The sequence below is a fragment of the Dasypus novemcinctus genome, chromosome 16 (assembly GCF_030445035.2).
Source record: "Dasypus novemcinctus isolate mDasNov1 chromosome 16, mDasNov1.1.hap2, whole genome shotgun sequence".
Classification (NCBI taxonomy): Eukaryota; Metazoa; Chordata; class Mammalia; order Cingulata; family Dasypodidae; genus Dasypus; species Dasypus novemcinctus.
In genome coordinates this window covers 90,925,394-90,950,625 of record NC_080688.1, presented here as the reverse complement: position 1 = coordinate 90,950,625, position 25,232 = coordinate 90,925,394, and the positions used below count along the sequence as shown (strand labels likewise).

Here is a 25,232-nt window from a genome sequence, read left to right as displayed (position 1 = left end):
TTTTTGATTCTACTATGGATGGAATTGTTTTCTTTTCTTTTTAAAGGTTTATTTTTTATTTATTTGTCTCCCCTTAATTTTCAGATTATTTGTTGCTTCCACATATTAGTGTCATTGATTTTTGTGTAACGATTTTACATTCTGTGTCTTTGATAAACTCATTTATTTGTCCTAGTAATTTGTGTGTGTGTGTATGTGTTATTTCTTAGGGATTTTCTATATTCAAGATCATATCATTCCCCCACCCCTGTTGTTTGCGCTCACTGTCTGCTCTCTGTGTCCGTTCACTGAGTATTCTTCCATGTCTGTCTTTTTTCTTCTCATCTTTCTCTTTAGGAGGTACTGCGAACTAACCCCGGGACCTCTGGTGTGGGAGAGAGGCACTCAACTGCTTGAGCCACCTCAGCTCCTTGGTCTGCTGTGTCTCTCACTGTCTCTCCTCTGTGTTTCCTTTTGTTGTATCATCTTGCTGCACCAGCATTTTGCGGCACAGGCCATCATTTTCCATGGTGTAGGCTTCAGCTCTCCACAGTGTGGGCCAGCTCGCCTTCACGAGGAGGACCTGGAAATCGAAACTGGGGCCTCCCATGTGGTAGACAGGAGCACAACCACTTGAGCCACATCCATTTCCCTCATCATTTTATTTTATTTTATTTTATTTTATTTTTTTAAAGATTTATTTTTTATTTATTTAATTCCCCTCCCCTCCCCCGGTTGTCTGTTTTTCTGTGTCTTTTTGCTGTGTCTTGTTTCTTTGTCCGCTTCTGTTGTCGTCAGCGGCACGGGAAGTGTGGGCGGCGCCATTCCTCGGCAGGCTGCTCCCTCCTTCGCGCTGGGCGGCTCTCCTTATGGGTGCACTCCTTGCGCGTGGGGCTCCCTTACGCGGGGGACACCCCTGTGTAGCAGGGTACTCCTTGCGCGCATCAGCACTGCGCACGGGCCAGCTCCACACGGGTCAAGGAGGCCTGGTGCTTGAACCAGGGACCTCCCATGTGGTAGATGGATGCCCTAACCACTGGGCCAAAGTCCGTTTCCCCTCCCTCTTATCATTTTAAAATACAGGATTACCTCTTCCTTTCCCGACTAGATGCCTTTAACTTTTAATTCTCTTTTTTCCCTTCTTCTTCCCCTCCTACTCCATCTTGATTCTTCTGCAATCTAGAATATATTGCTGAGTCCCTCTACTGAATTTTTAATTTCAGTTTTTGTATTTTTCAATTCCAAAATTTATATAATTTCTTTCACCTTATTGAGATTTCCTACTTTCCTACTTGTTGAGTCATTGTTTTCATACTTAATCTTTAATTCTTTAAACATGGTTTCCTTTAGTATAAGTAATTAAAGCATACAAAGACTTTTAAATCTTTGCTAAATCTAATATTTGTGAACATTAAAGGCAGGTTGTTATTACTATTCTTGTTCTTCTCCTCTCCCTAAATAAGGAGACTTCTTTGTTTCTTTGCATACCTCAAAAATTTATTTTGAAAAAGAAATTTTAGATAATATGGCGTCTCTTGATTCTGATTTGTTGCCTGATGGGTGGTGTTACTGCTATTTTTGTTTGTTCATTTTTTAATAACATGCCTGGGCTAATGTTTTGAAATCTGTCTTTTCTTCACTGTCTGACCACTGATGTCTGTGCTCAGAAATTTTTAGGTTCTTGTTTACATTTTTAAGTCTGGCTTCCTGGAGGTGGCGGCCAGCTGATGGCTGGATGGAGGTTGTGCTCGAACACGGGAGCTGGTGAGCCTCTCATCCTCTGCCAGCACACCTGCGAGTGGTCAGGGCAGCACAGTGCAACACAAGGCCTTTTCCAAGCCTGCCTGGCTTTCAGTGTCCACCCACAGATTGCAGTTCGGGCTCAGCCTTGAGGAGAGGGTGGACTGTGTCCTCTCCAGCCTTGGCAGAACGTGCCTCCTAACACGCCTCCAGGTGGCCCCAGTCTCAGGCTGCTAGAGCTGTTGGCCGGCTGGCCTCACAGAGACCCTCAGTTCCAGCAACAACACTGCTGGGTGTGGGCGTTCCCTTTGACCCCAGCGGCCGGCGGCTGGTCCCTGGCCCACACCCCGGCAGAGCCTCTGCTCTAAGATGACTGGGGGTGGGAACAGCCCCAGAGAAGAGGGCACAGACCCCCACTGCTCTTGCCTAAAAGGCAGCAGTTTTCAGGCACACAGGCTTCTCAGACTTGTTTGCCTATGATTGCTTTCCAGAGTGCTGGAATGGTTATTTTTATCAGTTAGTCCAGCATTATAGTTGCTTTTTGGGAAGAGGATTTGCTAACCTTTTCACTCAGCTATAGCTGGATCTACCCTTAATTTCTTTCTTTTTTTCTGTCTGTTTTTGCTATTTTCGCCTTTGTACTCCTACTCCTTGACCTGGATACTTAGTTCATATTTTCAGGAATTTGATGTTCTTAAAGCTATTAATTTCCCAGTAAATAATTGTTTTTTCTGTGCCTCACAAGATTTTTGGCATTCAGTATTTTCAAGGTTATTCATTTAAGTAATTTCTTAATTTTTCCTTTGATTTCCTCTTTAACGAAATGTTACTTAATGGTGTGCAATATGCAATTTTGTTCCTAGATATATACTTTGCTATTTTTATCTGTTATTCATTTCTAATTTTAAAGCAATGGAATTAGAGAACAGAATTTTATATATTAATTCTTTGACATTTACTTGAAGAATTCTTTAAGGATTAATTAATACTAGTTGCTTTTTTGTTGTTGTTGAGAATGTTTCATATAAAGCCAGAAAAAAAGTGTGATCTCTGCTTATGAGGTATATATTATTATATGTTTATTGTGTTATTTAAATTTTCAATACATTTGTGCATCTTTTATTCAATTAAATTTATCATTTTGAGAGAGATAAGTTTAGAAAAATTGCAATATCAATTTCTTAAAATTATGTTGCTTCCTGTTTGAAATTGTTGCCTTCTGAGTTTTAAGTCTGTACTGTTAGGTATTATTCTGTTCATGATCATTGTACCTTCTTGATGTATTTCTTCCTTTACCAGTAGATGATTCATTTATTCTTATGTTTTTTTCTGTGCATTTATTTTGCCTAATGTTAAAATTGTTTCACCAATTTTATTTTAGTTTGCATTTGATGAATCTTTTTTGTTTACATATTTTAAAACTTATTTTATGAATAATATATTACTAGATTTAGCTTTATGTTCTATTTTTTTAAGTACAGTCTGAGAACATCTGTCTTTTGGTTGGCTAATATAACCCTATTCCATTTATCATGATTAATATAATGTTAGGAATTGTTTTTACCTTCTTATATTCTATTCTCTATTTATAAAACATTTTTCTTTTCTAGCTTTCATTGGATAGAGTGAATTTATTTTTCTTTTGGTATAAAAGTCACACTAGTTTCATTCAGTCATGTAATTTTCATTCTTCTGGGGGTCACTCCTAACTTTATATCTTAAGCTTGTTTCAGATTTCAGATTTCCCTCTTTAAATAGGACAAGTAATTCAACATGTACTGACTACCCTTTGATCCCCTCTTCCCCACCCCCAAGATAATGCACTCAAGTTTTAAGATGGTTTTATTAAACTATAATGTATGCATGTATCATAAGGGTACAGAACAGTGCATTTGCACAAACCAAATACACCCATGACACTAGCACCCAGATCTAGAAACAGAATAATATGAGCTTTCCAGAAACCTGTCCCCTGATCAGCCCTCCCAGTTACCATCTCTTCTTCCAGAGTAACCACCATCCTGTCTTCCAGCATCAGAGCTTACTTTTGCTCATTTCAGCTCTTTATATGAATGGGATCTGGCGGTATGTGCTCTTCTGTGCCATCCATATTGCTGCATGTAGTTGCAGATCATTCCTTCTCATTGCTGCTTAGTGTTCCATTGCATGAACCTGCCATCATTTATCTCTCCATTCTATTGTTTGAGGGCATTTGGGCAGTTTCCAGGTTGGGGCTAGAACAGATATTGCTGCATGAGCTCTCTGGTACCCGTCTACTGGTGAATCTAGGTAGGACTTTATTGTGGATAAACGACTTAGGCTTGCTGGGGTAGACATGGAGTATGCCTGTTTTTAGCTTGAACAGATGCTGCCAAATAGTTTTCCAAACGGGTGGATACATTTACATTCCCTCTAGCAGCTTGGGAGAATACTGGTCGTTCCATGTACTTGTCAACACCTGACATTTTTCTGTTTCCTTTTAGCTGTTGTGGTGAATGCAAATTGGTGTTTCATGTTCCTCAAGCTTTCAAATTCTGGATTGGTACAGACATTCTCTCTCCCTTTCTCCCTTCTCTTTTCCTCTGCTTAGGCTTTTCTTTCCTTAAATACCAGCAAACTGTACTCAATTATCTGCTCACCCTTGCCATATATTTCAGTGGTTCTTCCTATGTTTATTTCTCTTCTTACTAGAGTAAGTCTACTGAGAGTGCTTCCTGGTAGGGTCTCTGTCTGGCAGTCCTTCTGAGACTATTTTAAGTGTTTGAGAATATATTTATTGACTGCTAACATTTACAGGATAGTTTAACTGGATAAAAAGTTTCTGGGTTTAAAGTTCTTTTCCTTTAAGCCTTTTTGCCAGAGTATAATTTTCAAAAAGTTTAAAAACATGGCTCTCCTTCAAATAATATATGAGGGCAAAATTTTCAGCTTAGTTCGTGAGGGAACCAGTAAGATTTAAAGAATTTGAAGAATTTATATATATGTATACATAAGCACACACAAACACACATATCACTTACTAATGCTGAAACAAATTTCTTAATGGATGAAAATGTTCCTATAATGTAATGTTCAGGTTTATCTTTTCTAACAGGCAGAAATTAATTTTATCTCTACCAGACAAAATTATTTTGCATAGTTATGGACAAGAATCACTTGCATTACTTTCAGTTTTCTGCAGTTAAACTTCTATTCCTACGGTGTTGTAGACCAGAACCAAATAGACAATCAAATGAATGACTTTTTTTTTTTTGGTGTTTTTATTTTTTGTCTTTATTTATTTTTTTAATATTACATTAAAAAATATGAGGTCCCCATATCCCCCCCACCCCCCTCACCCCACTCCTTCCCCCATAACAACAATCTCCTCCATCATCATGAGACATTCATTGTGTTTGGTGAATACATCTCTGAGCACCGCTGCACCTCATTGTCAATGGTCCACATCATAGCCCACACACAATGCACAACTTTTATAGAATCAAACAATCCATAGAAAGTCTATCAGACAACATCCAGCACCCTTTCTGCAAAAATGGTGCCCAGGCATCTCTTTTGCCTATTTCTAAAAAATTAGAGATATATATATATATACACACACACATACATACACACGCTTTGAAAATACTACTCATTGTTTCTTTTCTCCAAAGATGGTCTTGGGAAGTCTGATGACAGGTGTTTGGGGGTGACTTATTCTTTCTCACCAGAACCTTTTACAATTTTCTTTCCACCACTGATGTTCTCAAATTTTACTATAATATGGCTAAATGTGAACTTTTGATTCCTTATCTCTCTTGTTTGGCGCTCTAGGCACCCTATTAATCTGAACTCTTTCACTTTTCTTTAAAATACTTTGCTTTTCAAATACTTTGCCTTGGTTAATTTTCCACTCTTCCTCTGATATTCCCATTATTTGTATATAGACACCTCTACTTTAATATTTCTGTATTTCATCCCTATAACTCTTGGTAAGTTCCCTTACCTAAGCATTTGGCAGCTGTATTTCTCTACCTGTATTTATTTTATGTGTTCAATCTATTGGGTTTATTATTTCACATTTTAGTGTTTTTCCCTTAGTTGCCTGCTCTTCGTTTATGTTTTTTTTAATCTTCTCATTTCTTTAAGAATATGTTAGGCTCATTTGACATTCTCTGCCGGGCCGTTTCATCACTCCTCGTCCACTCACTGTCCACCTCTAAGGACTTTTCTCCCCTAAATGTAGTAGCCCCGAGTTCAGGGGCTGGCGGCGGTGAGAAGGGCAAGTCGGGGCCGACCACCAGCCCGCGCTGCTTCCCAGCCCTCCCCGCCTCGTTGGCTCTGGCCAGTCCTTGGCGTTCCCTGCCCACGTCTGCTTTTCACCCCCTGGCTGGTGAGGGGTCAGCCGTCCCCCCGGTCAGTGAGGCAGGGAAGGGGGCACCACCGGGAACCCTCGGCCGAGCCCACCCCACCGGGCACTGCCATCTTCTCCCCACACTGCACTTCTCATGCCTCCCCCCCACAGGAGTTCCTGCACTTGCCAATACTTTTATTTAAATAAAACAAAATAAAAAATTGCTTAAATAGGTTACTTATAGTTGAGAGCTGACTGATCCTCTGTGATTTACAAAGAAAACACGAAAGAATTTGCGCCTTTAAGAAAAAAGATGTAAATTTTAATATTTTGGCAGGGCCACAATTGTATGGTTCCCACACCTTGCCCCTATGGGAATTATAAGCTCTTTAGAGACTGAAAGTAACTGTCACAGAACAAGCCAGCAGAGCCTCAAGGCCAAGAGCTTCTGAGACTTCTTGATGAAAATAACTTTGGAAGGGCAGTTTTATAATGCAGGCTATTATCTGCTTTTCTTCAGTAGCAGCTAAAGGGGTGACATTTTCAACTTCTCATTTTGCTGAGATTTCATAGTCCAGCCGTTTGGAGGCTGTGTTGTTTCTTTGGCTAAGCATTAGAATTTTGGTAGTTAAACCACTGGATGGGTTGAGGGGATTGGAAGTGTGGCTGAGAAACTAGAAACTTAGGACATGGAAGGGAAAGAGCAAAATAGGATTATTGACAATGGGTGACTGGGCCGTGCAGGTTTTGCACTGCACGACCCTCCTTTCATTTCAGGGGTCCTGGACCTTCCCCTTCACTTCTGGGGGATCTCTAGCACTGGACTGGGGAAGGAGTTAGCATGTAATACTGATTTTGCTCTCTTGCCAGAAACTTAAAACCATCCCCCTAGATTCTTAAATACCTTTCCCTTAATATTTCATTACAAAAATGTTCAAATTTATAGAAGTGTTGAAAGAATTTGATAGTGGACCCCAATTCAGCAACACCTAAATCCTTTAACATTTTGCCAGAGCTCTTTTGATATTTATTTTTGTTTTTCCTAATCGCTCACAACCATCTTGCCAACACCTGATTTGACATGCATTTTGAGCAGTTTATCTGTCCAGTTTTTCTAAGCATTTGACGTCATAGATACAGCTATTCTCCATTTGCACTCCTGTTGCTTGGGTCATACAGAAGACCAGAATTTCTGTGTAAACAGCCTTTGGAAGTGCATCCTGCAATCCTGGAAGTGGAGGGTTCTAGGGGGAGTTCCTCAGGATTGGGCACCCTGCAGCCTCAGCCCAGGCCCTGCAGGAGTGGAGCTGGCCTCACCTGGAGGGGACAGGACTTCCTAGTGCAACCCCATGGGTGCTGCGAAGGAGCCATTGGTTTCTGGCTCCCCTGGGGTGGGGTGGGAAGGGGCCCTTGTGACCCTGCTGAGGGATGTGCTGCTGCAAGCAACAGCTGGGCGCACGGGTGACAGCCACCCAGTCGCACGCTCGCGTGGCAGGGATGGCCCTGAAAGCAGCCAAGACGTGAACCCACAACCTGGCTTTGCTGGCGGGGGTGTCCCGAGCTGCCCTCACTAATTGCACACTGAACGCCGGGCTCTGCGGAGCCCACTTCTGGTGACAGCTCCCCGCAGCTCCCCAGGCATGAGGCTTCTGCCCTTTCCCTGCCTGGCGGTGCAGCCTCCCAGGGTAAAGAGTGAGCACCTGCTGTGTGCCTACGCAGAAGCTGACTGTGAACAGCAAACTTGAAGCCTTCTGGCTCCAACCTTTTCAACACCCAGACTTTGCCTCTGCAACAGAGGAAAAACTGCTGGCATCGTACAACGAGGCCCCTGCCCTCCACCACTCAGACTCCAGTTGTCCTCTGAAGCCCCCTGCTAGTTTTTAAGAGAACACTCGTTTCACTTCCCGTTCACACCATCATTATTTGTGATTGCTTTTCCTGGCCTCCCTGCTCCCACTGCCACCCTCCAGCATCCACCCAGATGCGTGGCAGAGGGTGTGTGGCCCAGAGGGTCTTTCTGAATGGCTTGAGTGGGAGCCATGTGAGCTGCTGCCCCCTCCCACGCCCTGCCCCAAGAACCACCCACTTCTCCTCCCAGCTGAGCAGGCTCAGGCAGCCTTGAGCCAGCGGGCCCCTGCTTTTCCTGTTCTTGACCTTTCTCTTGCTCTCAGCATCCTGATGATCCTCCAAGGACCACAGCAGACACCACTTCCTCTGGAAGTGGAGGCCCCCTTCTCTGCACTCCCATGCTGGCTCTTCTCCTCCGTGCCTCCTGGGCCGTGCAACTGTGCTGACTGGCCCTTGCCCCTGCATTCACCGACCCATGCTCCCCGTGGCTGCACTCACTCATCATTAGTTTCTCCTCCGTGCTTCCCTCCATGCCTTGAACAGAATAGGTGCTCAGAACGTGCTTGTGATTTGAATTTGGCATCATTTATAAAGGAAGTCACTGCCAGGTGACCTTAATTCCTGGGTCATTGTGTACCTGGAACACAAGAGATTCCATGTCTCGGTGTAGCAAAACTCATATTTATGACAACATAGTTGCAGAAACCCTGCGGATCAGTAATCACAGTAGCTGGAAACACGTGGGATACCTTCTGCCCAGTGGAGGTAGGCCAGGTCTCTTTGTGGCTGAGCCACAAGGATGAGCGTGCCTCCGTGACTACATGATGGTTCTCTACCTGACTTACGCCTTCTAGAGAAGAATGCAGCTTAAGGCAGAGCTCCTCCTGCAGCTCGAGAGCTTTGTTTCAATGAAACATAACGAGCAACTCTGTTATGTAATGGAAAATACTCTGAAAAGGCAAGCTGCTTATTTTCATGGAAGATACGAAATCGATGTGAGTGATCGTTGGCATTGTTGAGATGCACAGAAGAGCACGGGGCTTGCTTACACGGACTCTGTGGGAGATGATAATTGGTCACAGGACCTTCATTAAATGAACACACTTCTCCAGGCTCCAGAGCGCCCGGCCAGGCAGAGGCTTGGAAAGACTTTCAAACCCTGATGCTATTGGAGAGCTTTGGCTGCCCCATGGCCAGGAAGCATTAGTGTGATGATATAAAAGAGAACCTCAGAATTACTTACTCTGTTTGTTGGAAATGTCTCATGATTATACTTGACGTAATTTTTTGAATTGAATTGTACCAATCACTCCTGGTAAAAAGAAATTAACCTCACTTCCTGGACTTCTGTGATAATTGTTTATTTCTGAATTCTGTAGGGAGTGATGAATGTATCTATCTAAGACTTAAAAATATTACATCAGCAGTTGAGGTAGGAAAATATGAAAAAGTTTTGGTTGTTTCACTTTTACTTGTTGGGCCATTTGTTTATTCACCAGACTTATCTAGTCAAGAATTATTGAACACCATGTTGTACTGGACTACAGGAAAATCACAGTTGAATAAAACAATTTGTTCTCCCAAGGAAAGAATAATCCAGATGGAAAGATGTGACAAGTTCCTACAAATTGGTACTACAAGGCAGAGCCAGACCAATAGCATAAGGTGCCTTTGGGATATGTGCTCTAAGTGTTGGAGGCCCAAACACTTTCTTCTAACTGAGAAGGAAGGGACTAACCTTTATTGAGCAGATACCATGTACCGAAGACCATTAGCCATGTGATCGGGGTCTTAAACGGTGAAACCTGTCCTGGTGAGTGAATGTTGAGGTCAGAGAATGTCAGAAAGGGCCATCTAGCCTAGGGGGATGGGGTGAGCCCAGGCATGGGGCTAGGTGGGCGATGCTGACTGTCCCCAAAATGGAAGGCCATCAGGCCGGCCTCGAGCACAAGTGGTGTGGGAGAGCCGTGTCAGTCAAGCAGATGGGAAGGCGAGGGCGAGTGGAGAAGAAGCCCGAGAGGACAACCGCCACTAGGACCAATTGTTTGGACGTGACTTTGGACGAAGTGAGAACCAATACAGCTAGAGAACGATGTGCTCAAAACTATGTCTTAGAACAATTAATTTAAATGAATTCAGAGTTTGTTTAAAGCTCCTTCTTGAGGCAGGGGAAACTGAAAACGAGATAAGAAGACACTGAAAAAAAGACAAAGGAGAGCTGTCCTAGGCAGGGAAGATGGTGCAGTTTGAAGCAGCACCCACTCCCCGGGGTACCCTGCTCTGTTTCCCCCCTGGTGCCTCTCATTGGGGTGACCATTCTCCTTGTTTATGTGTTTACTTGTTTACCATCTGTGCCCACAGGCACAACAGGCAAGCCTCAACTGTATTTTAAAAGAATCTGTATTAATAGAAAAGAGAGAGATTAGAAATTTCCAACTCCTGGTTTGACTCAATTTTCTTCAGTAAAAAAGGGTTTAGGAACTGAGTGGGAGAGGCGTCTCTTCCCTCTACAGGGCTGTGCAACTTTCGAAGCCCTCACATGTATTTCATTTACACCCACAGCAGGCTTAAAAGCTAGTCCTTCCTTCATCTGGCCTTCTGAGCTCAACATTGTACTGTGCGTTGTATGTATAAAGATGAATTTGAGGCAATTCCTGCAATTTGAGATCTCATAGTATGACAGAGAAAACCAATATAAAAAGAGAACTGTAATATACTATTTAAGTTGTTATCCTAGAGATGGAAACAAAGCTCCACTCAAACTACACCCATCTTGGGCAGTTCTAGAAGACTCTGTGAAGGAGGTAACAATAGGAGTATTTGATAGCTATTAACATCATCTCTGGTTTTTAAAAGAGGAAATAGAAATTCAGGAACATTAAGTTTGCCCATCACACACAGCCAGGACACAAGAAAGGCAAGGAGTTGAGCCCAAGTCTTCTGAGTTCAAATTTTGTGCATTTCCTTATCCAGAATAGGCACCTTGGAGGAAGAATTCTAGTTTAAGATAGTGGAAGGCCTTCCAGTTTTAAAAAGTGAATTAGTGACTCAGGCCTTGACTCAATTATGCCCAAAGCTGTCAAAGGGAACGGCAGGCATCTCAGCGTTGCAGGGGATGGTGCCCCCTCTGCCGCCCCATGGCCCCCACGCTAGTACTTGGGGTTTCTCGGTTACCCTGGACGGTGGGAGTCTACGGTAAGGATACAACAGTCTCACAGCACCCACTGCAGGGCGTCAGGGCCCGTGGAGCTGGGGAGTGTGCGCTGTGCCCCTGCCTCTCAGGGCCCTGGGGCCTCATTTCTTCCGTGGTTCTGCCTTGTAGTACTTACTTCTCCTCAAGGCCTCCTGATAACATTGACAAGCAAGTGACTTTTGGTGTAAGACTGTCCCCACCTCTACATCAGCTTCCATGTTAACGTCGAGCACGGTCTAGTCCAGGTGGGTTTTTCCCCTTTTAGTTTTAATTCTCAAGGTCAAAAACACCCCATTCTATTGATTCACCTTAGGTCAGGTGCCCTCGCTGGCACAGTGCTGGCTCCCAGGCCCGCCCTCTAACGAAGCCTGGGGTCCTTCTAAAGAAGCGCTGGGCCAGGCAGGCAGTCCAGTGTGGCTTCCCATCTGGGACTCCAGCTTGCTTATCTCTTCAGTGACCACACTGGGCAGAGTATTCACTGTGCTCCCTCTGGCACACAGCAGCGAAAACTCTTCTCCCCTGCCTTGCTCAGGGTCCTCAAGAAACCACAGGGGCCGTCAGGTAGTAGATGTATCCTGCTTAAATATTGCCGAGTTATTGAAAGTGCGTCCTCTCCACTCCCCCCAAATTTGCAGTCACATCACTGTCAAGGCTGTTGGTGTGGACTTTCAACCACAGTCTGAAAGGACTGCCCGTCATCTTAATAATGTGAATTAATCCAAAGCTGGCCCCATGGACAATATTGCAATCAAAGCCACGGAGACTGAAACGTTCCAGCCTGAATGAGAATGTGTGAACAGAGCTTAACTCAGAAATACTGCAGCTGCGTTCAGCAGACTTCCAATCAAGAGGGACCTACAAGCCATATCTAAAATTTTTTTGGCTGTTAAAAGTGCTTTTGCCATTAAAGGGAAGTTAGCACTGTAATTTCAGATTCAGACAAGGGAGAGAATTACAATAATTATGTGTATTCTGTGACCAGAATACATCTAGCCAAATGACACTTTTGAAGTTGTATCTTTTTGAACCCACTGGATTCTGTCTTATGTCTCAATTTCTGAAGAATGTAATTGTTATTAATAAGACATTAACAGGATGCCATTTACTTCAACGATAACTTGATCTCCCCATAAAAATGAGTTATTAGAATAATTAGACCCTGCCTTAGAGTCTACATTCTTGAGATGATTCAGTGCATTCTCCCTTTCTGATACATTTGATGCTTTTGAAAATGTGCCTACTCCTTTTTTCCAATCTGTCTTTAATTATGAGGGAGTCAAAAACTGCCCCTTTGTTCTTTTTGAGGATTTTAGAACAACTTCCTTCTTGGAATGACTTTGCAAACTTTAGAGTGCCATGTTCTTTGTCTTCTTACCCTGGTTGTACAGCTTTATAGGGTGCCTCTTGCAGGCCTGCGAAGATTCTTTGAGATCACACAGTCACGTCAGCATAGCCTGACAGCATCTCTGGAAAATAACTTTTGGTATTCCCACTTTTACAAATTAGGCAACTGAAGGTCACATATCTGATAATGACAGAGGTAAGGTATGACACTCAGCTCGTCTGACTCCATTTCCAGCCTTTTCTGGAGCACTCCTCTGCCTCCTCCCCTATGTTATACTTTATCACTAAACAATCGAAGTCTTGCTTAGGTAAATACCTGCTGTCAAGCCTGTTCCACAAGCTATACCGTGTCATAGTCATGGTGGGAGGAGTGGGCGTTCTCCTCAGAGGCCCCGCATGGCAAGAACGTCATCTAAGCTGCGGCCCCTCTCAGAGGAGCAAAGCAGACGTTGTCCATGGGGGGACACAGGGCTCGTCGATAGCTCTCAGGGTTCTGCACAAAGGCTGCCTTGGTTCTAGGGGCACAACCTGCACAGATTACACTGTTGAGGGAAGTTCGCTGTGGTTGAGGGAGGTGTGATTGCCTTAACAGTAGCCAATACATCGTCTGGTAGAAATACAGAAAAGGTGACTCCCGTGGAAGTGTCTGTGTGCAGGGGAACTCACCTTGCGTTCTCACGGTTGCACGACTCAGCAGGCGCCATCTTGCGCTGGAGTCAAGAAGCGTCCCTGGAATGACATCTCTTCCTAGGGTGGGCTTTCCAATAGAGGGGGCTGTGAAGTTTTGGGAGTTAGAAAGGCAGCAACGGGGATCTTTATGCATGTATGCAAAAATCTGAGGGTAGGGGAAACACCGTGGTGTAGTGTATGTTGAGGGTGGGTGAGGGCAGGGGGGAGCAGAGATGAAAGATCTCTTTATTCAGTGTCTTTTCCATATGAAGGCCAGGCGCCCTTTCTACACTATGATTTCCCTTTGAAATTGTCCTTATCTTCAGTAAAGAAAGAGGCATTTCCTAGCACAGTTTGGGGGGGGGGAGGTGTTCATTTCATGATGGCTGAAGAGAAAGGCTCTAACACCTCATTACCTCCTGGCCTCCAGGGGAGGTGTATTAGTCAGCCAAAGGGGTGCTGATGCAAAGTGTCAGAAATCTGTTGTGTTTTATAAAGGGTATTTATTTGAGGTAGAAGCTTACAGTGACCAGGTCATAAAGCCCAAGATACTTCCCTCACCCAAGTCTGTTGCCACGTGTTGGAGCAAGATGACTACTGACATCTGCAAGAGTTCAGCCTCTCTCTTCCTCTTAAGGCTCCATGGTCCCAGCTTCTTCCAGGACCAGCTGTAGGCTGAGATAAGTCTTGTCTCTCTTCTGGGGCACATTCCTCTCCAGGCTCAGCTGCTCTGCTCGCTCCACCAGGTCAGCTGTAGATGATCAAGGAAACGACTTGTCTCTCTTCCCGGGACCTCTGTCATGTCTAATGGAGCCTTCTCTCTTTCTCATGAATCTGCTTCTCTTGGTGTTTACTTCCCAGAGTTCCAGCATCAAAAACTCCCCCTAACTCCTCTGCTTTGTTGTTTTCTCTGTGAATCCCCATCTACCACTATCTCCACATCAATGATATAACTTCTTCCATTGCTAGAATCACAGTAAGTATAGTAGAATATCAGTAAGTCCACTCTAGTCCTTAGTTCATTCCCCAATCCTGAGGATTCTGGGATGGTGATGCCCACTCCACCTCTAATTGAGACAGGGCTTTGATCCCATAGGGTCAATGGATGCTTTTAGTTGTAGACTGTCTTGGTTCCTTGGTATGGTGGGTGTTCATCATCACCTCCTTGTTAGTTGTCCTAGGTGAGTCCAGTGAACTAGAGAGTAGGTGTTGCAACTCCATTGAGCTCAGAGCCTAGCTGGCACATGGACAGTCCAAAAATTCAAGTCTCTTGGATGTATACCTACCAACTTCAGCACCAACTATAGGTTCAAATAGAAGTGACTGAAGAGTCACGCGTAGGGAAACCACAACTGAGTCCAGTTTTGTCACACTGGGGAGCACAAACCCCAAAGTAGAGCTCACTGTCAGCCAGATTATTGAGGATAATCTTCTTTACTCAGATAAGGATAGCTAGATTGTAGATGTTAACCACATCCACAGAATACCTTCCCAGCAGCACCTCGACGAGTGTTGACTAGAATCACAGGGCACTATCACTGTGCCAAGTAGGTATATGCAACTGATTGTCTCGAGTGGGCAAGCCATACCTCCTTTTGTCATCCCAGAGCTTAGAGAAAGTCTCCTTCTTGGGGAGGGAGAGTGTGAAGGGCCCAGGCAAGCTCCTGGGCTATGTATTCTTGACGCATTGCCGAGGGTTCGTGTTTCCTGTGTTCCTGACACCCCTGAGCTTGCAGCCCTGTCATAGCTGGTCTTGACTCACTGTCTGGCTCTGGCACACCCTGACACTTGCCACCCAGAGTGCTAGGGCCCCAAGGCCATGGGCCCATGTGGTGGTCTCCAAGGGCACAGGGCAGGCCGTTCTGCTCCCCCCTTCTCGTCAGGGAGCACGTCTTCCTGCAGCCACTTGTCGTTGGAGGCAGGTGTGTCTGGACCAAAGCCATCCTCATTCTCAGTCCTTTCTAGGGCTTGCCTCTGAGCTGGGGGCTTTGTGTCTTTTGATTCTTGGAGCAGTAGGTGAGATTAAAGACCTTTCTCCAAACCATGGCGTGTTCCTGCCCTTTCTCCTTTCTGAGTAAAGCTGGCAGCCCAGGACAGGAGTGCTGTCGGAAGTGGTGGGTGTGCAGCTGGAATTGTCCTGGGAACTTGGGGAGCCAGAAGGGAGTTCAATATGCTCAGACTTGTTAACAACACAGGCTCTCCTGGGAAGAGATTTTCAGATAATCGTTCTTAACTTATACACTCGTGCATGGCACGAGGTTTTCGTGAGGACCTAGGACTTGACGCGTCACTCCACGTGGCAGACTATATGCTAGGTATTGGGCTAGCTCCTCATCGCCGTCAGTCTCAGAGGCGTGTGAGGGTCACGCTAGCTGTGAGATGGTACCATCAGCCTCGTTTACGCATGAGGATACTGGGAGTTAAAGAAGTTAAGTAACTCACCCAAATCACAAAGATCTTCCCTTCCTGCATGGTGCCATTGACTCGGCCAGTTCAGAGGGCACGAGGCTCCCACCACGTCCACTCACACTTCTGATCTCCAGACCTGAGGGGCATCAACGTTGTTTTAAGCCATTCAGTTTGAGGTACTTTCTTATAGTGATCTGGGAAACTAAGATGCCATTAAAAACCGTATTTCAGAAGAAAGCACATATTTAGTGAAATTGATAGGTGCTTCTAAATGTGAAGAGCAGAGTACAAAATAGATTTTGAGCCGTTTTCCACAGAGAATATCCAGGTGAACTAATGCTGTGTAACGACCCACTGCAAAGTGGGGCAGTGGACACCAGCAATTTCGAATTTCTCATGAGTCTGAAGTTGGGGTTTAGCCACTGGTTGGGGTGGGGCAGCTGCCCTGGGGTTTGGCTGAGCTCGCTCACGTGGCTGGTGGCCCAGCTGACGGGCCCAAGGCCTCGCTCCCAAGGGTGGGTGGCGGTTTTCCTACACAAGGCCCCTTGTGGCCAGACCAGGCTTCTTAGCCCCAAGGGCTCCTCCCAGGAGCCTCTCCCTGCCCTCCTCTGTGAGAAGCAGGAGCTGTCCGGCCCCCAGAAGGCTAGCCTAGAAGCTGGCCTGCAGCACCGCTGCCTCATCTGACCGGTCCCGGTGAGGCTCGGGGCCTGAGAAGGACTTGGCAGTGGCCGTCTTCACAGACTGACAGCCCCGATGGACATCAGGATTCTAAAGGCAGTTTTTTCTGGGTTGTGCAATTATAGATCTGCATTTGTTTTCTCTATAATTTTTGTGTGCTTCAAATTATTTACGCTGAATTCCTACACTGAATTTATATGTAATTTTCTGGTCATCAGAAAAATAAAAACCCTCACTGCCTCAAATTATAATAGTATATATATATACATATATATATATATATATGTATAAAATAGGGCTTGAATTCCAACTTTGATATTTCCTATATCAGGTTACTTATGTTCAATTACAGTACAAAGTTACATGGGGAGGACAAGACCTTGTGAGAGCCAAATACTGCACCTTGCCCACTGGAAGAGCCCAGGGAAAAGATTATTTATTTTTCTTCTGCAAGTGAAATCTTTCTTACATCATCTTGTTCACATTTCTCTGCATTATAGAACTTTCAGATATTGCACATCATTTTATGAAAACATGTCAGTAATCCAAACCCAACAGATTAGTTGCTCAAACAGCAAAATTCTGTGGTCATGTTATATTTCTTGGCCAGAAAGAAGTTCTTCAATCTCCATCAAGTGCTGTTCGTTGAGGTCTCTGCAGACCTGCCCAGAGACTTGGGTCTCCTCTTACAGGCGTGACGTCTGAACTGGTGCGGAGGGATCCTGTGGGCAGTCCTGTGGGCGGCGTCACGGCCGGGACTTGGAGGACTCAGGTTCTTATTCTGGCTTGTAGCTAAGTAGCTGTGTGGTTTTAGGAATCCCATTTTCTCTGATTTGCTTTTTGGAATATTTAAAATGAGGGAGATTGGACTTGCAGCATTTCTAAAGCTCCTTGCAGGTCTGAAATGTTGATTAATGTCAAGAAGACCAGGTGAAGTGGGTTGAAGCTCTTCACTCCTGGGAGACTGAACCTGGGGCTGGTACCACCTAACGCATGGAGTTTTGGACGCTTAGTTTCCACTGACCTGCTGGTTGGCCTCTAGGAAATTAAATCCTAGCCCTGTGCTTCAGCTCCCTTTGTATCTACTAGCAATTCATCTTCTTACTTCAAGAGGTTGTTATAAGATGACTATCTCCAAAGAATGACATTGTCCCAAAAGGATGAGATTTCTAACGCCTATATGATCATGTTTTATTATGAATGATGAATCTCTAGAGAAATGACCTGAGATTATAGCCACAACATGAATGAACAGTCACTACACCATTTCAGAAATGCATTGGCGTAGGATAGTACTTGTTTTCCACAAACCTTCCAACTCTGGGCCGCCTCTTCTAATTACTACTGCTACTCTGAATTTATAGTTCTGCAAAGAAATAAACATTTTGGGGAGTCATTGGTAGTGAACAATGTTAGAAAGACTGCTAACAAGTTCTCTTCTATGGAAATAGGGTCATCTCATGAACTGACATTTGAGATATGATGTCAACATTACGTTGTGATATTTTTAAAGGTTGCAAAAGGACATAAATAATGATGATAACATTAAATGGAAATCAATCATTAAATCTATTGATCTATCCATCGAATGAAATACAATTTCATAGCCAACAGAATGGAAAAAATAAAAATTCTGATAATATTGTTTTACAAGCAGAGTTGAGGGGCACAGGGAACTCTTTATACTTCGGTGGTCAGTGTATAAATTGGTACGATCATTTTCCAGACAATTTTTCATTGAAGAAACACATCCTCTGATGAAGTAGTTTCCTGGAATCCTGGAATCCTGGAAAAACTGGTATGCATGTACCTGGAAGCAGGTATTACTATGTTTCTGGCAGCATCATTCAACACAGCAAAACTTTGGAAACAATACACCAGCCACAGAATGGACAAATGGTGGCCTATTTGGACAGCAGTGAAATGGCTACAGGTACAGATAATACAAGGGATCTCACAAAAAGAATGTTCAAGTTGCAGAAAAGTACTTCTAGCGTGATGTGTGTGCTTACGTAAGGAAAGAAAAGACAGAGGGAGGGGATGTAACTCAAGTGGTTGAGTACCTGCTTCCCATGTATGAGGTCTCGGGTTCAATCCCCAGAACCTTCTTAAAAAGCAAGCAAGCAAACAAACAAAGAAATGCAAAAACCAACTCTCACTGAGGAGCAGATGTAGGTCAGTGGTTGAGCACCTGCTTCCCACGTACAAGGTCCTGGGTTTAATCCCTGGTACCTCCTAAAAAAATAATAGATAGTAAAAAGACAATTAGGCAGTATATTGTTTAGAAATTTATACAAATTTGATGAAACGTGGGGAAATGAGGGGGATGTGATTGTGCAGGGACACCCATGAAGCTTCCATGTCTACGCCCTGGAACGGGTGGTGGGTGCTTGGGCGTTCCTTCTATTCCTCTGCTATGGATTTTGCAGCAAGGCGACGACTACTTCTCTGTGATGACTTAATTAACATGTGCACATAGATGTGAATGTCATACTAAAGGAAGATATCCTTGGTCTCCTGGGGCTGCAGTAACAAATGACCACAAACTGGGGGGCTCAGCACCACGGAATGTTATTCTGTCGCAGTCCTGGGGGCTGAAATCAAGCAGGCAGGGCCATGTGCCCTCTGAAGGCTCAGCGGAGGCTCCTTCCTTGACCTTACCTTAATTTAACTAATTCCACCTGCAGAGAACCTATTTCCAGTAAGGTCATGATCTGAGGTTATGGGGGGGCATGCATTTTTGGGGAACACTCTTCATCCCAGTGCAGCGGCTTTCATATGGTTCTCAACAAGGTCTATGACCTTCAAAAAAAGTTAAGAGCTGCTGGCAGCTTAGAAGTAGAACGTGTGCCAGGAAGGGTTGCTAAATTCTACGGAAGCTTAAAGGCAGACGTGTAGAATCTTATTTCCAGGCACTTTTTTAAAAAGGATGCTTCTGTTTGGAATGGTTTCTTTATATTACCATGGGGAGTAATTTTAGTAAATCATCTAGTCCATCTCCCTGTCTTTAAGAAAGATTGTATTTAAAACATTTTGCATATAGAGTTGTCCAACTTTACATGAATAATCTTTTCTTGTATACCATTTATCACCACATATATTTTTCTCATGTGTTTTCGGACATAGGAAATGTGTGACTACATGAGGGTAATCACATGGTCCATAAACTTGCCACCAAACTCTCCCCTGCGGGGGCCTGTCTTCAGTAGCCAACCCAGAGAGGAGGCCCTAGAAGTCGCCTCTACTTGCTTTCCTTGCCTTGGGCCTGAGCGTCTGCTCCCACGGTCAGATGGGAACCTGCCAGTGCTGACATCTGCCTGTCAGCAACGCGGGGACAAGGGTTCTTTACGAGAAAAGACACAAAGATCTGTGGAAAATGACTGACCTCTCTCCATTCCCTGTATATTATTTAAAAATGTAGGTGAAGAGCGCCATAAAGATGCGCGTGGGCCTCTGACATGCGGAGGAGGCTCCGTGTCTGCACCTGCCCTGCATCCCTCTGCTCAGGACTGTCTTCCAGTGGGAAAAGGTGCCCAGTTCCCTCCCTGCCTGCCAAGCTCCTTATCACACCAACACATGGTCCCGACAGCAGGCAGCAGGCAGGACTGCGATGGTTAAGCCACAGAACTGTTCTGAAAGAACCTTTAAAAAGTAATGCTCCACTAACAGCCATGACCGTGTGTTAATGGCAGAATGGGCATGTACCATCATGCACAGTAGGGGTGGAAGTTTTCTGCCCACTGTAAGAGAGGAGGGTGTGCTGTGCATTGCATCCAGTGGTCTCACAGCAAAGGCTCATCTGGACAGTTCCTTTCCTGTTTTGGAGGGCAATTGTGTATCTGTGTGTACAGGTGTGTGCATGTGTACAGCTATGTGCGTGCATACAGGTGATGCATGCGTACAGGTGTATGCATATGTACAGGTCTGTGCATATGTACAGGTGTGTGCATACGTACAAGTGTACGCATATATGCAGGTGTATGCATATGTACAGGTGTGTGGGTGCATACAGGTGATGCTTGTGTGCAGGTGTGTGCATATGTACAAGTCTGTGCCTACATACAGGTGTGTGCATGCATACAGGTGTATGCATATATACAGGTGTGTGGATGCATACAGGTGTATGCATGTGTACAGGTGTGTGCATATGTCCACGTGTATGTGTGTACAGGTGTGTGTGCATGTACATACCTAGTGTAAAATGTCTCCCCATCCTTGTGCTTTCTCAGATTCAGTTTAACAGGAAAAAGAGTCTGTAAGTTCCTTGGGATGTGTGAGTAAGCCAGGTTCCCTCCTGGCACTCTGCCTGCTCCTCAGGTTGTGTGGGCTATGATGTGGACCATTGACCATGAGGTGCAGCGGTGCTCAGAGATGTATTCACCAAATGCGATGAATGTCTCATGATGATGGAGGAGGTGGTTGTATGGGGAGGAGTGGGGTGAGGGGGCTGGAGGGTATATGGGGACCTCATATTTTTTTAATGTAATATAAAATAAATAAATAAAAACCAAAAAAATGGTAAAAAAAAAAAAAGCCTAGGAGAAGGTCAGGAATCACCTGCAGCAGGTGCCTAGGGGCAGGGAGAGGGGAGAAGATGGGGAGGAGCTGCCAGGCGAGGAGGGCAGTGGCACTTTCCATGGGCAAGAAGGCCTGGGGGGGTGGAGGGCATGAGGGAGAAATGCATCCTAGCATGCCCACCCACCTTAGAGAGAAAACGACAAGGTGTGGGGAAAAGCTAGAAGCAGAAGGGCCTCTGCTCTTGTCCTCTGGGCAGATCCGGGACGAGGCTGCCTGCAGGGTGTGCTCTCCGCCTGGGGTGGCTGAGGAGCAGGGGTGGCAGTGCTGGGTGCAGAGGGGGCTCAGGGCACCCACCTCTCTCGGCTCACAGCACACCTCTTCTGGGAGACGCAGGGGGTAGCCAAGACGCAGCAAGTCTGATGGGATCCGTGGTCCGAGGGCAAGGCAGTGGTGCAGGCGGGCAGCCCACGCAGCGAGGGCCAGAGGCGTGGCAGCACGCGGGCCAGGTTGGGGCTCATCAGCACCCTCTCGATTTTGGGCACCAGAAAACCCCAGTGTGCCAGCTTCGGGGGTCGACACAGGTGGGATGCGGGGCTCCCACAAAGGCCAGGGGTATGTATTGTGGCGGGCTCTGCCCGCCCCTGTGCTTTCAGCACATGGCAGCGAGGGTTCCTCACCACACGCAGTTGCTTTTCGACTAGAAGGAGGTGGGAGAGATGAGCATCTTCCCACGGGACAGAGCAAAAGCACATCTTTACACAAGCAGAGGCTAAGAGGCTGCGCTAGGTGGAATGATACCAGATGCTGCAATAAATAATCTCTTAAACTTCAGAAGGTTAACACAATCGACCTTTATTTCCCGGTTTCCTAATATCCCACACAGGTGCCGCTGAGCAGGAGCAGGTGGCGGGCCTTCCCCGCCTGGTGCTTCTGGGACTCGAGCTCCTTCCTTCTGTGCTCTGCGTTTTCCGAGGCCGTGGAGGCCTCTTCAAGCCAGGAGAGGAGAAGAGAGCAGTGGAGAAGGAGGAGGCACATCGCTCCTTAAAATCTGGGCTTCAGAGAGACGGACAGACCTACAGCCGGGGCGGTGTCCACCCTCCCCAGCCCCTCCCCCGGAAGGCTCAGTGGGACCAGGTGGAGCCCACGAGAAAGGGCTGGTGACCCTGCTTCTGGACTTGAGTCTGGAGGGACAGCTGGCCGCCCTCATCTCGTGCGACCCCGCTTTACCAGGAAAGGAGGACCGACAGGGCCTTGGCTGCAGTCCCAGCCAGCCGTCCTCTGTGTAACCAGGAGGGCCTTCTGGTCTGCTCGGGAACCTGGCCCTGGATTTGGGAGTTCAAGGCCGACAGAAACCATCTCCTCATCAGACAGAACCTGCAGAAGTCTCGTTTTGTTTCTTTGGAGTTTGTTTTTCTTAGGGCTAAGAATCATCCTTGCCGCCTGTTACCACTCAGCATAGAATCACGAGGTGTCTGTTTTGGGTGCGCTCTTGGGGTGGAGGGATGGGCACCGGCAGGAAGGGCGGCTCAAATGTGACTCATTATTTTGAGCCCAGTGGAACTACATGGAGAACACCCAAGTGGGAAGAGAGAGCTTGCCGTGTGGAGAGTTGGCCGCCTGCCTGAGGCCCTCCGGCCTGGAGCAGCAGGCTCTGCAGCGCACGCAATAGGCCCTTGTGCTGGAGCCTGTGGCTGGGCCTCTCGGAGGCTGCAGGCCCGAATTGGGCGCCTGCCGGAGCCCGCAGTGCGGCTTGGGGCCTCACCTGTAAACAGGACCTTTTGAAGATGTGGCTTTTAGCTCAGGGTGGCCAGACTGAACCGGGTCTTAACCTTTATCAAGAGGAACTCAGACAAGAGGCCGGGGAGGCTGGAGCACTCGCCACGTGCCGAGGGCGGCGGCACCCGGGAGGAAGCTCTGCTGAGGCCCGGGGTCCCGAGCCAGGACACTCAAGTGGCCGAGCTGTTGGGTGAGGTCCCAGCAGCTCTGGCAGCTAAGACAGGCTGGTTTGGGGTGCTCTCTCGGGAAGCTTGGGGATGGGCTGCTGGCCAGGGCCTGGCCCTCTGGCCGTCGCTGCCGAGCCCGTGCTCACCTCCCAGCTGGCCAGTCTGTGCCACATGGGGTCTGCCCATCGTCTCCTTGTCAGTCCAGTCTCTCAGCCTCGTGCCAGTGGGTGAAAATAATCCATCACTTGGAAAGAACTAGAACAGCATTGCCTTCATGGAGGGCAGCGCGTGTCAGGTGTGACGGAACTGGGAGAGGAGAGCGGTGGACAGTCCGCAGGTCGTGTTAGAGTCGAGCGTTTAAACCAGCGGACGTGGCAGTGGGAGCTCGCGCCGTGGCTGGGTAGACACACGTCAGCAGTCACTGCCATTAGCGTCCCTGAGTTTTAAGATATAGTGCTAAGGCCTTGGGAGAGGTCTAGCTTCATTAGCTCACATTTATCAAATGGAACCAAATTCAGTTTTGTTAGTATTTACTGAGAGCCCGCATCTGGAACTGTGCTAGCTATAAAAGACAGCCCGTCTCGAAGGAAAGCTGCTGAGGACCCGGCAGCAGCCAAGGGCTGGGGCAGATCGCTCAGCTGGGGTGGAGAGCTGACAAGGAGCCGCTGATGCACCCACGCCCCAGCCACGGCGCCCCCGGCCACGGTGCCCGGCATGGCACCCCCAGCCACGGCACCCCCGGCTACAGCGTCCCCGGCCACAGCACCCAGCACAGCACCCGGCATGGCACCCCCCAGCCATGGCGCCCCCAGCCACGGCGCCCAGCACAGCACCCAGCATGGCACCCCCAGCCACGGCACCTAGCCACAGCACCTGGCATGGCATCCCCAGCCACGGCTCTCCTGGACACAGCGCCCAGCTACAGCACCCAGCCCGGCACCACTAGCCATGGCGCCCCTGGCAACAGTGCCCAGCACAGCACCCAGCCACAGCACCCGGGCATGGCACCTCTGGCCAGGGTGCCCCTGCTCTGGCACCCCAGCCATGGCACCCCCTGCCACAGTGCCGAGCCACAGCACTCTTGGCATGGCACCCAGCCACAGCGTCCCAGCCACGGCATCCCAGCCATGGCACCCCTGGCCACGGCGCCCCTGACCACGGCGCCCCTGACCACGGCACCCTGCTCATTCCCAGGTCCTTCCAGGACTGAACTGGACCGGGCTGTGTGCCGTCCTGCTCGCTTTCCAGATTCTTCTCTCACCATCCTCTGCGTGCCGGATGGTGTCGCTGGCAGAAGAGTCAGGGAGTGAGGTGAAGCCAGATGGCGAAGGCGCACTGCACTCCCAGGCTTGCCCAGTGTTGGTGCCTCGGCTCTCGGTTCTCCCTGAGAGGATGAGCCTTGAGCCCAAGGCCCTTGTTGAACCCGTGGAGAGCTCTCAGTTTGCAACGCCGTGTGCACCTCATCCCCTCTAGCGGAAGGTTCTATATACTCACTTTATGCATGTGGAAGAGAGAGTTCAGGCAGAAAGCTCTATCACAGCTGTGGAGAGGAAGTATCTGAAGAACTGCGGCTGAAAAGCTGAAAGGAATGTTTTTTTTCTTTTAAACTGAAGGAGAAAATGAACATTTTTAAACATATGCGGCACTGAAAAACGTGTTTTAAAATAAATCTCTGTATGATTTAATCGTTGCTAATCTAGCACAGAATACATTTTGAAAGGCTCCCTGCTGCTGACTCGGTTAGTTTAGGATTTACTACCTTTTATTATCCTTAGAGACTAGAAAGGGGGCATAAATTACCTCTAGATTCCAGCCCTCTGCTTTGCTAAACTTTTTTCCTGCCATTTAATTGCTCCTCAAAGTAAGATCCGTGTAGTTCGAGGCTTTACATTGTACAGAGCACGCTTCACTCACAGAGCCGAGGCGCCCTGGGGTCTCACTGTGCTGTTCACGCTGCAGTGTGGATGAACCCCATACTCAGATGCTTGTCAAAACCTGCTTGATGTCGCCAGACCCCAGAGTGCGCGGTCCCCAAACCCTACTGACCAGCGGACTGACTGACAGGCCCCAGGTCAGCACTGGGAGGTCTGGGCTGGATTTCCTGGCGGGCGGTTTTCTAAGGGGATGGTAACTGAGGGGAGGTGCGGGGTGCCTGAGGAGGGCCCCGAGCCACGCGCAGGCCTGGCCGCTGCTGTCTGGCTAGCCCTCTGGGGGTCAGGACAGGCCTTGGGGGCTCTTCTGTTAGCGGAAGTCCCTCAGCCACGTGGTGCGGACACGCTTGTGCTGATGAGTCCTCAATCCTTTTGAAGCTGCCTGCTGAGGGTGGAGGTAGAGGTTGGCCCCCAATAGGGGCGCTGTTCTTAAGGCAGCCTGACAGGTATCCATTTTTGAGACAGGGTTGGGGGGAAAGGAGAGGGAGAGAGGAGGGTGAAGGAGGGAGATGGGGAGGGAGGGAGAGAAGGGGAGAGGGAGGGAGAGGGGGAGGGAGAGAGAGAAGGGGAGAGGGAGGGAGGGAGAATAAGGGAGGGAGGGAGAGAGGGAAGGAGGGAGAGAGGGAGAGGGAAGGAGAGAGAAAGAG

The 25,232-nt window shown here is 47.2% G+C and overlaps 1 protein-coding gene across 2 annotated transcripts in view; it reads left to right on the top strand.

The window, feature by feature from the left end:
* Positions 1–24,344, top strand: part of FBXO15 (F-box protein 15) — a 127,211-nt gene extending 102,867 nt beyond the window's left edge. For both annotated transcript variants that reach the window (XR_009180985.2, XR_009180984.2), the window contains exon 8: positions 21,595–24,344. The gene's annotated coding sequence lies outside the window, so the exon portion shown is untranslated. The remainder of the gene's footprint in view (positions 1–21,594) is intronic.
* Positions 24,345–25,232: the final 888 nt, after the last annotated feature.